General features: G+C 56.1%; 1 protein-coding gene across 3 annotated transcripts in view; it reads right to left on the bottom strand.

Moving 5' to 3' along the window:
* MAMLD1 (mastermind like domain containing 1) overlaps positions 1-12,654 on the bottom strand; it is a 108,696-nt gene extending 96,042 nt beyond the window's left edge. For 2 of the 3 annotated variants that reach the window (XM_059157002.1, XM_059157003.1), the window contains exon 1: positions 12,379-12,653. The gene's annotated coding sequence lies outside the window, so the exon portion shown is untranslated. Of the gene's footprint in view, positions 1-12,378 lie in introns of all 3 variants that reach the window. The other variant, XM_059157004.1, reaches the window with a different exon arrangement.
* Between the last annotated feature and the right edge of the window lie 652 nt (positions 12,655-13,306).

The raw sequence follows: 13,306 nt of genomic DNA, 5'->3' as shown, positions 1-13,306 counted from the left end.
TTCGCAGCCCAAGCATATCGTAGATATACAAAACATCTTCCTTGAATCAAATTTTCAGAATGACTTTTGACCTATTCCTGAATCAGTCACCCAAGTTCCAATCTTGAATTACTTTGGGGTCCTGTCCCATACGGACCCCTGACTTGCCCGAGTTGGAAAGGAGAAGCAGGCTAATGTGCCCCACCACCTGTGAGGGTCCACAGTAGAGAGAGGGTCTTGGACACTGTCCTCCCTTGCTCACTCCCTTTTAGGAGCCAAAGCGCCTAACAAATCCAAGTGAAGGGCTGGAGATAGATACATTTTTCCAAATGTATCCCAAAAGCAGACAGCCATCAGGAACTATGCAGGCAAAGAAGCATATTTGTTTGTTTGTTTGTTTGTTTGTTTGTTTCAGGAGAGAAGAGAGAGCACAAGCAGGGGCAGAGGCAGAGGGAGAAGCGGGCTCCCTGCTGAGTGCGGAGCCCACTGCGAGGCTCGATCCCAGGACTCTGAGATCATGACCTGAGCTCAAGGCAGCCACTCAACTGACTGAGCCACCCAGGTGTCCCAAGAAGGACACATATTTAAAAAGTGTTAGTCCATTTCAGTTCTCTTGGACTCCATGTTTCCCTTCCTCTTCCAGTGATGCAGGCAATCACTGAGTTTTACCTCCAGAAAGGATTTAAAGGTCATATACTCCACTGGTCCAGTCACAGTCTTTAAATACAGTAATTCAACCCCAGAAGAAAAAAATTTCAGAAAGCCCTCTATTCTTCTCAGCCCTTCATTGGAGTCATGGGGACCAGAGGGCCCAGAGAGGGTAGGACACTTGCCCAAGGTCACACAGCAAGGTAGCAGAGCTGGGCCTGGCACCCAGGCTGCCTCCTCCCAGACACTGGTCCTGTTTCAGGACAGGGGTGGGGATGTGGCTAGGCTCAGATAAGAGGCGCTTGGGCTACAACCGAGGAAAGCAGTCTCAGATCTGGTGGCTGTGTGGGGATAAGCTGGGCAGATTTTGTAGATGCTCCGTGAGCTAAAAGGGGCCAAACACAGACCCTTTCCTCTATTGTGGACCCTCACCGGTAGTGGGGCACATTGGGCTGCTTCTCCTCTCCAATCTGGACAGGTCAGGGGTCAGTATAAACCTGGAGCCCAAAGTAATTTTCAAAACAAACAAACAATAAGCAAACATGCCAAGTTCTGTGGGTGCAAGCAGTTGAGAAACTTACAGCTTCTTCTAGAGGAGACAAGCTGTTGCTCACTGCAAAACCAAGGGTGGGGTAGTTTGGGTTTTTTTCATAATGAAAATGAGCAAATATGAAGTCAAACCTAAAACAGCCCATATGTTTAAATTAAAATAATTCCAAATAACATGTCTCCAAAGTCCACATCCCAACACCCCTTATCCCAGTATATTTTTAAGATCTGTTTTATCTTAAATTAGGCATTAGTACTAACAGAATTAAATATTTACTTTAGCTGGGAACAACTCTTTGTTATCGGAGGGTAAAGATGGGGGGCAAAAATCCTTTTAGATAAGCTACCATTTGACAGCTAGAAATCAAAATCACCCTATTTTCCCTTCTGCTGCCCACAAGCTGGAGGCTCAATGATGCTTCTGTAAGAGTCTGTGAACCGGCGACACAAACAGCTCCAGGGTGGGCTGGGAGTGGGAAGGCCTGAGTCCTGGACTAGTTCAGCCCCAGCATCCTCATGTGTAAAACCAGGGGTCTCTAAGGGAACTTCCACTTTTCCCTTTCTTTGGTCCTACATAAACACATACCAATTGCTTTTATCTTTACCCGAACTTCCAGAACTCTTCTTGGCTATATAACAGTCGTCGCCCCCACCTACCAACCTAACACAAACCCCCCACATTGTCAAGTCTCTGGTCGTTTCAAAAAGAGCAAATGATGATTTATCATTTTCAAACATTTTAAGTAACTTAAGAGTTTAATTCGCAACTCATAGCACTGTGGGATGTTATGGCTGGAGGAGCCCTTCAGATTTCCCCTAGTCAAGTCCTTCATTGTACAGATGGGGAGACTGAGGCTCAGAGCTAGATTCCCCCCCCCCCAGTGGATGTTCTACCCACTACAGCACAAAGAATCCCTCCCAGACTCAAAGCTGGTCCCAAACAGTGACTCTTCCAAAGGGTAAGATTAACTCTCAGGATCTCCAAGCTCACGTTGATTACTGGACGACGCCTCTAACTGCTGGAGGGCAGCGACTTTCCACTAACTTGCTCTCCTCTCCCTCCAGAAGAGTCATAAAGCAGAGGCCCAGACACTCCAGCAAGGGACAGAGCGGGCGCCGCTCTGCATAAGGACCCAAAACTGAATACTCATCTTCACCATGACCCTGACTTACCCAGCCCTGGCAAATCTGGCTTTCTTTAGCAAAAGAAAAAAGGATGGGGGACCTGGGGGCGAATACCTCAATCTGTATGCAAACCAGTTCAAAGCAAACCAGCAGTCATCTCTTCATAAAGGAGAGGGAAAGCCCGAGCTCCTAGCAACATACTCCCTCCCAGAGGTTCTACCTTGAATGTGGGGGGATGGGCATAACCAGATCAGCAATTGTGAGTCACCACACAGGGGACATCCTTTGAGGGTTCAAATGGCTTCCCACACCTGCTCTCCATGTTCTCCGCTGGCTTTCAGGACCTGAGCACTCATTAGGCCCAGGTTAATCGGATGATAGGGTGGTCTTTAAGAGAGGTAAAAAGCCCTTACTGTAAGGGGTTGCGCACAGCCCCACTCAGAGCCTCAGTTTCCCCCTCTGTGATTTATGAGCCCCTCTGGCCTTGCTACGAGAAGCCTTTCCACATTTACAGGGTTGGACAGGGATGGTGGGGGAGGTTCTCTGAATCGCACCCAGCAAATGCCCCACCCCTCCTCCGGAGGTTTCTCTCCAAAGAGACCATGACGCCCCCCATCTCCCAGGAAGGGCCCCGGCCAGACATACGGGCAGGTCCACCACCCAGTTTTCACAAGGAGCTGGTCAGACCTTTTCAGTGATTTAGGGGAAGTCAAAGACCCACTTTTCCCTCCTGATGCCAGGTGTGACAGTGGAAATGTAGGAGCCCCAACCAAACCAGTGGCCCTCTCAGACCACATTTACTAACTTCCGTGGCAGGCAGACAGGGAACCTCCTCCAGGGCCTTGGGCCAGACGCATACTGCCTGGCCCCACTCAGGAGCTGCAGAAGGCTGGACAAGCAGGATCTCTAAGCAGGCAAATCCTGCAGAGTGTCTAGATCCCAGAAACACTGCATGACCTTCCAAGCCAGGAATTCTCTCATGCTAGTTTTCTTGGGTGTAACTCACACAACGATCAAGAGAAGGAACAAGAGGACTTTTGGTGTCAAAGGAGACCTGCTTTTCTTTTGTTACATTTCTCAGGCCACATGAGAAGGCAAAACGGAGAGTGGCCAGTGACCCTAAAGAGAGGAAACCCTGAGTGTGTCCTGAGCCTGATGTCTGCAAGACCATGTTACCAACACTTGCACTTTGGAATCCCCCATGATGCTATTACGCTGGGTGGGACTGGCCTTCTCATACGCCCATCTGCCACCCAAGGACCCTGTAGCTCAGGTAGGGGCAGGGACTTGCTGAAAATCCCGCGGCTGGTCCATGACCTTTGCCGGAAGGCAAAGCTCTTTGTTCTTCCCACCACATCACAGTGTCTCTACACCCACGAGGTGACCAGGGATGGCCGTGCAATCTGCACAGCCGAAGGCACTACACTGAGGCGTTCTTAGCCTGTCTCAAAGAATCCCTGAGGGAACCACGAACGGGCTTCCAGAAAGGTCTATGAGCTCCTGAAATTAGATGCAGCGTTGCATATTCTTGTGTGGTGGTCTGAGAAGACCCACAACTTTCATTAGATTCCGAAAGAAGGCTGTGACCCAAGAAAGGCAAGGACTGTCCCTGCTCCAGAGAGACAGGAATTATCTTTGTCATGATTTGGGGCTCAGGAGATGAGCTGGAGTTGGCCTCCCTGGGGGCCTGAGGAGAGCCGTGGCAGCGAGGTGGTCCTAGCTCTTCTCCAACCTCATGATCAGAATGAGCTTTAGGCATGGCATGGTGCCACTTGCTGAGGGGGCTATCCAAAAGAACCTCCCTAAACACTGAACACCTCCTACTGGCATCCTAAAAAGAGATGCTCTCCAAGACATGGCAACCCTTACATCCCGTAATTCAAGTTGGAGGTTCCAGCTTCTCCCGAGGAAGGGAATCACCCCGAGACATACAGGGCTGAGGAGGGCGCCCTTGCAGGTAAGGGGGAGGGTTGTGAGGGGCAGGGGCAGGCCCAGGAGCCAGGAAGGGCGAGGTGCGGGCACTGGACCCAAACTTGTTCTGCTCAGGACTTTGCAAAAAGCCAGCCCACAGACATGACTGAAAAGGTCGGAAAGCCTGGCCCCAGTCATGTGGGAGGCAAGGGCTTCAGACCCAGCCCTTTCTACCTGGGTACCACCTTCCCGAAAGGGTGTGGTGAGGATGGGAGAGACGTCAGCTTCTAGTTCTCTACTTCTGGGGTGACATGTGATGTAGAAGGCAAAGTGCCCCACAGGAAAAGTCCGGCTGACCTGGTTAGCCTCCGCTGTGGACTCAAAAACACGACTGGGCACCGGCAGCAAAGGACGCTTTGAGAGCCTCCAGCCCTGGGTCAGAGAAGCCAGCCATCCTGGCTGTCCCAGGGAGGGGAACAGCCTCTGGCTCCCACACCCACTGCCGCTGTTCGGCTGTTTGGCGAGAGAGGACGGAGAGTGTTGTAGGGCTGCCAAAGGGCAGTCCCTCGGGAGGGATGCAGGGAGGCTCCTGTTGCGGGAGGGGGGGTGAGCCCTGGGGAATAGACCTGGGGGAGACTCCAGCTTGACCTCACCTGGGCTATGGGCGCAGCGCCCGCCGCCCCGCCTCCGAGAGCGGCAGGGCAGGGCCCCATCCCCCTCCAGGGCGACTCAAGGGGCCAAGGCCAGGTGGCAGGAGGGGTGGCAGGAGGGCCCTGACACTCCTCCACAGTGTCAGGGCTGTGGCAGCCATTGAGCCGCTAATGCTCTTTACCCCACAGCTGGGGCATCCCTAGAAACAACCGGATTGCTCACTTTCATTCAAACAGCAGCGTGATTGTTCTAGCACCAAGTGTGTCAGATCTGACTCCATCATATCCCCCAAATTAATTTTCGAGCGGTGGCGAAATGAAATGGCATACTTCCTTGAGCTTTTGTTACAACATGTTCGTGCAGCAAACTGAGAAGCAAATGTAGTAATTAGAGGTTAAATTAATCCTTGACAGACAAGCAGCTTAGAAACACTGTGGCCTCCTCCCCGAACCCAGTGTCACGCATGCCAGTCCCTCACGTGACGCTGGCAGGCGCGCCACAACTACTGTTCCACTTAAAACTCCAAGGTCGGCGCTGCAACTTCCAGAGGCGGATACTAACACAGAGATCTCATTAGGAGCAAAACCCAAACAATCCCCCAAACAGCCAACAGAGCCCACCCAGCCGAGCCCTCCAAGGGGCTGGCTGCCCGACTCTTGACTCTCCATCAGCAACTTAAAAACAAGAGGAGACACACTCCTTTCTGAGGCTCTGAGGCCCGGGCACCCCACTGCCCCTTAACTTACAACCTGCCCTCTTGGCTCCCTGCGACTTGGAACTCGGATTGTAATCCGCCCCTGCGCCTTCCTAACAGGGCTCCTAAGCAGCGCGCACCACGTTCCCCCCACCCCCACATTTGCTCTCCCTCAAAAGGAGAGTCCTGCGCGCCCACAGCAGATGCGCGAAGGGGGTGTTCTGGACTCAGATGGTTGAGGGAGAGTCAGGGTCCCCTCAGTAAAGTCAGGCCTCTCCCCTCTCTGGGCCTCACTCTCCTCTTCTGTAAAGTCACAGGACTCTACTCTCCTAGCTAGAACATTGTGCATCCTTTACTGTAGGAGTCTGGAACCATGTGCAGGCACTGTAGGCAACAGACTAATGGGGCCACATAAAGCAAGGCAGAGCAGATTCCAAGCCCGCCCCTCTGTGTCACCGAGCCTCTGAAAGAAGCTTGGGGTGGGGGGTTCAGGCTCAAACACTGGGCAAAATAAGAAAGTAGGTGCCATTCACGAGCTCACGCCCCATGGCATCCAGTGGCCTTCTCTCGAGTCGGCAAAAATGTGTCCCTATGGCCCAGTGTCCAGGTACTCGCACAGGCGGAGGGAAGGAGGAATGACAAGGGCCAGCTGGCCAGGCCTCCTTCTCGTCTGATGGAACCCCATGGTCAGCCCCATCCTCCTCTGGGCCTCATGGACAAGTTCTCAGGGTTCAGAAAACAGCATTGCCCAAACCCCCACTTAATGGTTATTTACTGGGCAGAGCGGGAAGTGGGGCACACTGGGAGGGGAAGGCAGCTGGGCCCCCCACCCTGAGGAAATCTCCAGGCTGGGACCCAGGCTGTAGAGAAAGGGGCACTGCCCGTCCCCGGGGTCGGAAGGCAGCAGCCAGAGCAGGACTGCGCTGCTGTGGGTGGGCGGAGGAGCCCACCCTCATCTGGGCCAGGGAGGGAAGGGGAATCTGAAGCTGGGGTTCCTGAGAGGCCCCGAGGAACTCTTCTGGGCAAGGAAAGTTCTCACAGACTTCGCAAAAGGCTTTTTCCTTCTGGTGTCCCTTAGACCCTGTCTCTGGAAGCTTCTACTCTGGGGAGTCCAGGGTCAGCAAAGCCCCTCACTACGCCTCACCCTGGGAGATCTTTGGAGGCTGCGACGAATGTGATTGCTTTGGAAAATCTGAACAGGTCAGATTTTAAGGGTGGACTTGGGGCCCAAAGGAAATCAGGGAGGCTCTGTGAACAGGGAGGAAAAAGAAAGCACCAGCGTGGGGGGGGAGGACACCCGACTTCTGAGCTCAGAAGCCCCGGGCTGCTCATTTGGAAGCAGGACACCACTGCGACCACAGGCCCATGGTGTTCGCACGTAAAGACCATGTCAATGTAACACAAGCGACAGGCCCTCCCCTCCATGGGACCCCTGGTCCACCCGCCAGCGGCTCTGTGGGAATTCTTCTTCCTTTGCCACAGTTGCAACCAAACAAGGACAGGAGTGACAACAGCAACAAGTAATAAGCCTTGCCAGACAACCCCACTGGGTTCAAGTAGGTTCAGGAAGCTTCCCTACTCAGGACCTGAAGATGTTTCAGGACTCAATGTCTGCAAAATCAGACTGCTTCCAAGTGAGCTTCGAGAGGCTTCTTTCCTACCGTACAGCTGACTGATGCTGCCTAGGTTACCCTGGGTGTCGGCGCTGGAAGGAGGGTGATGGGAAGCCGTTTATTGTGCTGGTGCGTGGTAACGGGCTCCCGCTTCCCGCCATCCACCTCCCTCCCCGGCCACATCTGTCTGCTCCAACAAACACTCAGCCTTTTCTGCTTGGATAAGGAGATTTTCTAGTTACATCCATTATATGTGTATCAACATTTATGGCAGCAAGATAATTGCCAAAGAGCTCAGAGGATAAAAGGTCCTCCTTCATCACGCTCGCATCCCCCCCCATGTTTAAAAAAAATCAATATTAAAATCAAGCAAGAATTCTTGCATGGCTGCTGCGTCCTCAAAGTTGGAAATGTGATTTTTAGAAAACACCCAGCTGGACCCGGACGAAAAGAAAAGGTTTGACAGTGAGTTCAGAGCCCCACCTCCAGCGGGGCCCGCGTGTGTAGACGGAAGTCCTTTTTGTCCTTGAAACCTTTGCTAAATAGCCGCAAAGCAGCAAATCTGCTGTTAAATGAGTCCTTTGGAAACATGCCAGTCTAATTTCAAAGAGTTTAGATCCCGTTATCTGAAAACCGACCCACTGACTAGGAGGCCTGCAGTCAATAGACCCTGAGATCCCCAGATTATGGGTACTGGACAAGAAGCCCTCCAGGATGCCTCACAGCCTCCACCATCTCTGTTTCTGGGGAGAAGTTCACACCAGCAAAAGACACAAAGAGAGGGAGCGCTTCCCATTTTTATACTGTTTTCATTGGCTCTCTGCCAGTTTTTCCTCCTCCCTCTTCTTGCTGCCCCTCAGAATCTCAGCCCCATTTCTTTGTACATGCAGCCATTTTCCCCAAAGGTGTTTTACTTTCACAGAAAATGACTCTTTCATTTACAAATCGCAGTGTGTTAGAGCTGGGAGGGACTTGCAGGTCAGGAAGGAGGGCGGGGAGGGGGGTAAGAGGAGCAAGGAGGGGATGGACTTGCCCAAGATCACTCAGCTACTTAGGGGGGAAAGTATTCTAGAACACAAGTTTCCCAGCTCCTAGGCTAATTATCCTTCCAATGTACTGCTGCAGGAAAAAAAAAAAAATGAAAATCAGACTCTTTAAAAAGAAAAAAAAAAAAAAAAGGAAAGATTAACTGCATAGAGGAAGCCCCTCTAAAGAAGGAGTGTAGTCCGACTGTTGTCAGAACCACTGGTCTAAGATCCGTTTCTGCCCATTTCATAACCCTGAACAGCCACTAAGTTTCCTAGGGATGATCTAATAACAGGTGCATTTTAAGCCTTTGGGTGATTTGCTTAAAATGGGAAAAAATTAAACATGCTGGCCAGGCTTGAAAAAAAATCCCTTTCCATATTGAAAAGGATGGACAAGAGTAGATCTCCTACCTGAAGATGCAGTGAACACGGAGGCCCCACCCCCACCCCAGCAACAGGCTATTTCCTGGTTGAGTTTAAAAATTCAATGACGTTCCTGTTTCAACCCACACATCTGTGTCACTGTCAGCGTCAGTGGCAGGAAAACAGACGAAGTCACCCTTTGCTAATGATTTCCTAACATGGAATTTCCTTGTATCTCCTGAAGCCTTTCTTCTTCTAAAGCCAAACTGTTTTTCCTCCTCTCAAACACATTGTACTGAAGGAAAACTGAAAATGGTCATGGCCGGAAGGGATGATTTCTGAGGAGATCTTATAAGGAAGAGCTGCAGATCTTTGTGATATTTTTAATATGTGTGTGTTGGGGGTGGGGGAGAAGAGCTGCTAGTTCTTCTAAAGCCAATAGGAACAAAACAGAGAGATTTCCTCCTAGGCATCTGGAAATATCTCAGCCCCTCTCCTGCCTCCTTCTTCCCAAGTTCCACTTGGAGCAACATTCTTTTATCAGTATTAAAGGGAACATCCGCACTGTCCTACTGTCGGTTGGCAAGGGGAGCACAGGGAGAGAAGCCAAGTCAGCACCCAGAGTAGGGACAGGCGAGGGGAGAACCACCAAAACAGAAAATAATGTAGAAGCCCTTCTCCTTTCTCCTCTGGAGAATATTCTATTTAATATGCAAACTGGTCATCAAGAGAAAAGAGGGATGTTACTTTAAGGCAAAGAAGCTGATTAGCTGCTCCGGCTGGCAGCAAACAGCTGGTCTGTCCGGCAGGTTCAAGGCCATTTCTGCTACTCTCTTATGGAGGCACCATATGTTCCATCTCGCACATCAGCAGCTTTATTTTCCAATGATCTTGCTCCAGAAGGGAAGCACAAAAGGGGGAGGAGAAGGTAGAACCTGTGGTTTACCATTTGAGTACTTCCTTGTGGTTTTAGATGCAGTTGGGATGGGGGGGTCCAGGACATTAACGCTTCACCTTCGGTTCTAAACACCAGAGACCAAATGTTTGACCAATACGGTCCACTAACCTCCAGAGATTCGAGTGGAGTGGATTAGGGGAAATAAATTCAAAAAGGCACAAATAATATCCCGCCCGAGATTAAAGGGGAAGGGGGAGGCAGGCGGCGAGAGAGAGGGAGGAATTCGACTTCACTCTTTGGACCCCGCCCACTTCTCCCTATTTGTCACTTTTTCTTATTGTCAGTATTCCTTGTCCCAACAGAACAAAACTTTAGGAGAGGCGGACAGCTTTGGGTGGGTAGAGGCGGAGGCGGGGCAGGCCGACAGAATGGCGAAAGGTTACTTCTAACAGGTTTAACATTCCTCAGTGCAAGTCCGTGTTCCCGTAAGTTTGGCGGGGCGGGGAGAGAGCAGGTGTAGGGGATGGGGCCCGCTAAATCCTCAGTCCAACTAATGCCAGCCGCCCACGCGTGGTGGGCACCCCCAACTGTCCGGCACTGGGTCCGTGCGGAGGCGACACACCCACGCACGGTCCCCACGGCCCGTCTAGGCTGCACGAACCTCCGAGGTGGCGGTTCCGACTCCCTCCCTGCCTCCAGACAAAGTGGGACCGCGGGGCGTTCGAGTCCCGGTGTGTGTCGTGGTGGGTGGGGGGAGAGGGTGGCTGGCAGGAGGGCGAAGGAAGGAGTGAGTGTAGCCGCAGGGTGGCGAAAGCCTCACAGTCACTGCCGTCGTCTCAGCCACCCGCGAGCGCGACAGCCGCCGGGAGCGGTGAGGTGAAGGACCCGGGCTGCAAAGCGAAACCGAGGAAAGGGCGCCCCCTATGCCCGCGTCCGGCGAGCGCAGCCGCGAGCTGCGTCTGCCCTTCCCGCGGAGCGTGCTCGGCCTCTGGCCTCCGCGTCCTCCCGCTCGCCGCGCCGCCGGCCAGGCCGTCCCGGCCGCTGGAGCCCCGGGTGTCCGCTTCGGACAGGCGGGGCGCGCCATGGGCGCCAGGAGCCAGGGGCTCCCCACGCCTTCTGGGGTTCCTGGGGAAGGTTTCCGAAACACAACCCCCTCCCCCACCGCCTCCACTTGCCCTCCTGTCCCAAGCGGCTCAAGGCCGCTGGGAGGCAGCCGCCCCCGCCCCCCCCCGCCTCTGCGTCCCTTTCCCCCTTCCCTCTCTCCAGCCTCCAGGGAAACAAAGGGGCTTTTTATAAAGCGGATTGTTGGCGGCTGCGGCGGCGGGGGTAGGAGGGAGGGGGGAATCTATAAAGACAAGAAGAGGTGGGGTGGGGGGAGAAGCTGCGCTGCCTCCGGGAGCCCCAAGCGGCCGGGCGGCTGGGAAGCCCCCGCGGGTGCGCGGCCCACCCCGCCCGGCCCGTGGGCACTCGGGCGGCGGCCCGCGCCTGCCAAGGGTTGGGCTGCACCGCTGCGATGCTGCCCGCCGGCTCGCCGCAGGCCGGGAACACGAGTGCTCGGGCCGCGGGGCCGGGGCGGTGGGGACCGCACAATTCCCACGGGGGTCTCCCCTGGGAGACCTGGGCCCTCTTCCCCGCCAACTCTTTCGAAATTGCTTAGGCTCAGGGAGACTTTGCGTCTTTGTTCCAGCGCGGTCGCCTCTCCTTCGATCGGCTCGCTCGCCCTCGCAGACAATGTCCCGGAGCCGGCCTCGGTCGGCTACCCGCAAACGACATGTTGGCTGTAGAGACGGCACCCCGGGGGGATTCCTTCTGCTGCCAAACAACGACGACAAGCCACCCCAGCAAGTGGAGTCCCTTCTTCCCACGTCCCCCAGCCACCCTGCACTCCCTCCCGCTCACACACTCACACCCACACTCGGGGCACCCGGCTCAGCCGCACGGAGCTGCGGGAGCGCGGTGGGGCTAAGCCCCCGGCCCGAGGTGCGTCAGTCTGCTCGGGTTCCGACGACTTCAGGGCAGTTTTCTGGCAAGCTAATTCTATTAGTGTCTGCTCAGTCCGCATTTAACCACCGATCAAAATCAGACGGTCCGGCCAGCTTTCCAAGTGGCTTCGGACACACTGCATCGGGACAGAGCCTCACGGAGCCAACTGGCCCAGAAAAGTATTTGGCGGCGCTCCGGGGGGCTTCCCGCCCGCCCTTGCCGGCGCCGGGCGCCGGGCTCTGCCGACGCTCCGAGGCCTGGGAGCTAGGAGCGCGGGGGCGCCGGGAGCTCCGGGCAGGAGCCCAGTCGGGGCTGCCTTGAGCCGCCAGCTCTGTTCGGGGCTGCTCTCCAGAGGAGGATTTGGCAGGGGAGGGAGCGCCAGGCAGCGGGCTCGGCGCACGCACACTCCACACTCCCGCTCAGTGGCGGCAAACCGGCTTGGGGTGTGTGTGGGGGGTGGGGGTTGAAATCCTGTGCCCAGCGCCCACTGACGACTGGCCCAGGCTCAGGGAGCTGGCATGCGATGGGAGCATCGCCGGTGGCATCCGGGCCGCCAGCAGCCAGGGGGGCACCGGAACGGAGTGGGAGCCTCCCGGTGAGCCGGGAGCAGCCCGTGTGGCTCGCGCCCCTCTGCCTTCCGCAACAGACCCCCCCCCCCCGCCCCCGGTACTTAACTGCCCCCGCTGGGTTCCAGACACCCGATGGGCGCCAGGGAACAGGCAGAGGCCGAAGTCCTGGGCGATGGGAGCTGCGCCCAGGCCGGCCCGGCCAGTTTGAGAGGGGGGCTGGCCGCGCGGAGCGCCAGGTGGGCTGTGTGCTTGGAGCAAACTTTGGGGTCCCCCAGCTCCTCCGCGACGGGAACCACAAGTAGGGGCCACAAATGCACCCCGGAGCCCCCAGAGCAGCCGGACCTCCCGCTCCCGCCCTCAGTCTTACCGTGCTGCGGAGCTCCCTGGCGGTGGCGGGGGCAGTGCCCGAGGGGCGGGCGGCCGCCGGCGCAGGCAGCCTGGCCTCGGGCACTCGCTGAGCGGCCCGGCCCGGTTGCAGATCAACCCCTGGCTAGCGGCCGGTGCCCCCGCGCCCGCCCGCCGCGGGCTGCTTCAGCTAGCGGCCAAGTTCATGCCGGCGGCGCTGCAGTGGCGGCCTCAATCTGCTCGCTCCATTCCCACCGCCCGGCTCCGCGCCGCGCGCCCGGAAGGTGGAGTTTCGGGGGTTTAAGTTACTGATAGGCATTTCTCACTGCTGTGTCACTCGGGGAGGAGGAGACACGCACGCCGCACACTCACACACCCTCACACTCACGGCGACAAGCGGCTCCGGCCTTAAAGGGGAAGCCGCGCTGCCCCGCCCGCGACCCCGCCAGACCTGAGCCCCCGAAACGCCGAGTTTCCAGGCCGGTTGGGGCTGGGGGCGGCGGAAGCGCGGCGACCACCCAAGGGGCCTCCCCGGCCCTCCTGCCACTCTTTGAAAGGGAAGACGGCCGCAGGATGGCTTCGCTGCGGTCGCCCCGTTTCTCCAGCGCACTGGAGCCAGGGCAACTGGGGAGTGCGGAAGGGAAGGAAGGGCCACGCTCTCACTTACCTCGGTGGCTCCGCACGCAGCGGGAGGCGATGGGTGCCCTTGGCGGCAGGTGGCCCGTCTAGACGGTGCGCTGGTGGGGAGGAGCGACAGCGGGGTGACCGAGGGCTCCTGGGCACAGGCTGATGGAGCTCGCCCGAGGGCAGCAGGCAGAGCCCCGCGCGCTTGGGAAATCCGCACGCGGCAGGTAGCCTTCCCGCGTCTGGGCAGAGCAGGCTGCTGAGCCGTGCGCGTCCCTGACAGACGGAGAGCGATCGGGGAGAGCGGGAGAGCCAGCACTCATCAG

Source organism: Mustela lutreola, chromosome X (assembly GCF_030435805.1).
Source record: "Mustela lutreola isolate mMusLut2 chromosome X, mMusLut2.pri, whole genome shotgun sequence".
NCBI classification, from domain to species: Eukaryota; Metazoa; Chordata; class Mammalia; order Carnivora; family Mustelidae; genus Mustela; species Mustela lutreola.
This window is presented reverse-complemented; position numbering and strand designations above follow the sequence as displayed.